Below are 3,478 nucleotides of genomic sequence, written 5' to 3' on the forward strand. Positions count from 1 at the left end.
CGAAACAAAAAATAGCGTTAAATTAGCCGCTACTGTTTTAAAATTGATTTTTTCACACGCCAATCGATTCGGAATCGTTTGTTTGAAACAAATAATATTGTTTGAACGTTTGTTTGATCATTGTTTATCCGAGAAATGGATAAATCAAATGTTGTCAAAATCATCCCGTTGTGGCGCTTAGCGACGAACGTAACCTATATATAATTCATGTTGTGAGTGTGACAAGACCAGACAAAACCCAGGAATCGAAGAATTTTTAGAGGACACATGGTCATGGAGAAAATCACCACTCCATAATATTCTCGGATCGATCAATAACACTCTGGCTCATGAATACAACGGCATCAAAATGTGAGTTTTAAATGTATTCAAATATTTCCGACTATAGACATGCCACTATAGTTCGCAGTTTTGTAATTGCGTCACTTTTGGTATTACAGTATCGACGAGGACGGAATCAACAATGTGAAATCCACAAAACTCGTTGAGTGAATTAACTCTCGAAGCTCGCTTGAAGCACTTTCGATATCGAAGAATACGCGAAGGCCTATCTGACCTCGAAGATCGGAGAAGTCTGAATATTTTGACGTCCACGTAACGATGGTTGCTAATCCGGAGAACTTGACCGTTCAACGTTTCGAATCTAAGTAAGGATGAATTGAAAGGTGACAATTTTTCACTTTCCTAGTCAAATTATTGCCGGAGCTGATGACTCTTTGAGACTGCGAAAAGTATTTTTAGTGCAAATCGATATATCATTTTATTTTATTCATTCAAATTTTATTCAACAATTTCATCTCGATTTTTTGATGTTCATTGAAATTATTTTGTTCATTCAAATTTTATTCAACAATTTCATCTTGATTTTTTGATATTCATTGAAATACCGATTTTTCGTTTTCTCTAAAATTTAATTTTGATTTTGAACTCCAAATGTATATAAATTAAAAATAATTCAAGATTATAAACTTCTATTTTGCTCAAATTTGATTTTTATGTGTAGAATTTGATGGTGAAACTTTGGAAAGTTTGTCAGGATTTGAAAGATTCACATCTCCCTCTCGACTCGGTCAGAGAGGGTCGACTTTAAACTGCGAAACGTAACAATGATGGTTTTTGGTATCGGTGAGTAACGTGACAGAATAAAAACCCAGAAAAAATTCTCAGTGCACCGATAAGTTAGTTTCAAATCTCGGAATATCGTTCCATGTGAATTCAGCTCGAGTTTTGCAATGTTTATTGAGTTTTTTTTATTTTTCTCTTTCCAGTGGCTACGTGCTTAACGTAACTGACAAGCAAGTGTCCATGGTTTACTTGCCGTACAATGGTTTGCTTGAGGATGTATCGTAACAATTCCGTTTGAAGTTTGAGGAGCTCCAGATTATTTGTTTTAAAGAGCAAGGCAGAAATCGAAGTTTGACAGCTTTCCATCGAACCATCAAGTTGCTTACAACCAAGAAAATTGAAAGTAAGTACAACTATTTTCCTTATTTACCCATTTATCACTATGCATTTTTTTCTTGTAACAAGTCAGAAGAGTAGCCACCAAGTATAGGTAGAATATATTCGAAAAGCCTTAGAGAAAAATATTTAAATTTCAATCCATTCAAGAATGCAAATAATTATGACGGAACAAATGTTTTTAAAAGATTTTTAATTTTACGAAAATACATATCTTAACATTGTTCATTTTATCAATCGGAATTAATATCGTTACAGTTTTGGAGTGATAAAAAAACTTCTACGAGTAGTTAATTCTTCTACTAATTATAGAATAAAGTCAAAGTTTATTAGAAAGAATATTGCTAATTTTTCATGGGAACGACTCAATTACATTTTATTTTTTGTTCATATAAAAATCCCAATGTTATCAATGATATTTTCTCCACAGACACACTTGACATTCGGCAAAGACTTCAGTCAGGCGATTGAATTGGAGCAAGTAGCACAGCAAGACGCAGAAAAAGATCGTTTCCTGGTAGAAAGAGAGCAGAACAGCAAAAGAGAGCGTCGATTATCAGCGCCGAGGGTGACGCCCAGGCGGCCAGTTTATTGGCAATATTGCCCGGAGACGCGGATGATGGTCTCGTCGAATTGAGAAGAATCGAAGCCAATTATTGCGGTCAAGAAATGTCGCTTATTTGCCTTCGAGCCAAAATGTCCTGCTCAATCTTCAACAGTTGATGACTAAAAATATGATGCAATGAAGAAAACTGAATGCGACTGAAAATCATGTGCAGGAAACAAAGCATTTGTCGCAGCTTTTTTTCTATGTAAACGTCTTCTTAACAATTCGAAAAGAAGAATACGCGAGTACAGTATTTTAAGCGTTCGCAATTTGAATTTCGCGAGATTCAAGTTCGAAATTATTTTGTAGATTCACGTACTTTGTTTTACATTTTTTTGTTTTCTAACTTTTTTCTTTACCAATGTGCGATGATAAATGAAAAGTCCAAAGCTTCGGGTTTTTTCCTCGCGATTTTTACTCAAATTTTTCAGCACACCTAGGAAATAAGAAGGACAGAAAAAGAAAGGGTTCAATAAACTAATAAATTGATCTCATTAAGGTTTCATTTCTTCTCCAAAAATGTTTGCAAGTTTATCTTTTTCTTGTAGCGTAGTTTTTCATGTTTGTCAATGAAAGTTTTTTTTATCGTTTAATACCAATGATCTGTGAAATAAAATTTGGCTGAAGTATGACAAGTTCTTTTTATTTCAATCTGTTGGTCATTCTAGCACCCATATCGATATGGTCTCTAAAATTACAAATACTTGAACATTGATTTGCGTGTATAACTTTTTTTCACTTAAAAACTCAAATTTTTCACAATGAAGGATATTGTTTAGCTCCGTTATTATTTTTGGTTATTATGATTGTTGGAAATAGAATGTCTTATTATACCCTCCCATCCGGCGTCAATTAGAGATTTCTTCAGTTGGTTATATCGAAGAGTTTGACGCGTTTGAGAATGTAGTTTTCGATCGAGTAGTGCACGTACTTGTAATATATTGGAGTGAATACAAAGCTTCTCGACATATCTTTTGTTGAATTCTTGGATGTTTTTTTTTGTGTACGCTCCGTTTAAGTGGAAGGTGATTGATTTATAAGATTTTAAATTATCGGAGTTAAAACATTTCGCGAAGCGTATTGCATTTGGAGGTTTTCCAGATACGAAAATGATGGTAAATCTAAACATTGAGATACAACTCTTGAGGAAAAATTACAATGCAATATTACTTACATATTTTCGTAGAAAATTAGATTCCTTACACAAAAGAACCTTACGGGCAATACGTTCAGAAAAAGCGTTCAATTGGATGGAAGAAAAATTGGTGGAATTCTAATGAAAGAAACTCTATTTGATATATGCGTCATGATTTTATTTTAGTACTGCATAATAAAATCCATTATCTTCAATCTATCTGACTACGGAACAAGCCAATAAGTCAGAAGAGAAAAGCTGTTTTCTACACCATA

General features: G+C 33.7%; 1 long non-coding RNA gene across 1 annotated transcript; it reads left to right on the forward strand.

Annotated features, from left to right (window-relative positions):
* The first annotated feature begins 225 nt into the window (after window positions 1–225).
* On the forward strand, window positions 226–2,682 carry LOC122410900 (uncharacterized). Its single transcript, XR_006261031.1, has 5 exons — window positions 226–351; window positions 441–647; window positions 1,004–1,125; window positions 1,269–1,468; window positions 1,892–2,682. It is a non-coding gene; the product is annotated as an uncharacterized lncRNA (long non-coding RNA).
* The last annotated feature ends 796 nt before the right edge of the window (window positions 2,683–3,478 follow it).

The sequence above is a fragment of the Venturia canescens genome, chromosome 5 (genome assembly GCF_019457755.1).
Source record: "Venturia canescens isolate UGA chromosome 5, ASM1945775v1, whole genome shotgun sequence".
Classification (NCBI taxonomy): domain Eukaryota; kingdom Metazoa; phylum Arthropoda; class Insecta; order Hymenoptera; family Ichneumonidae; genus Venturia; species Venturia canescens.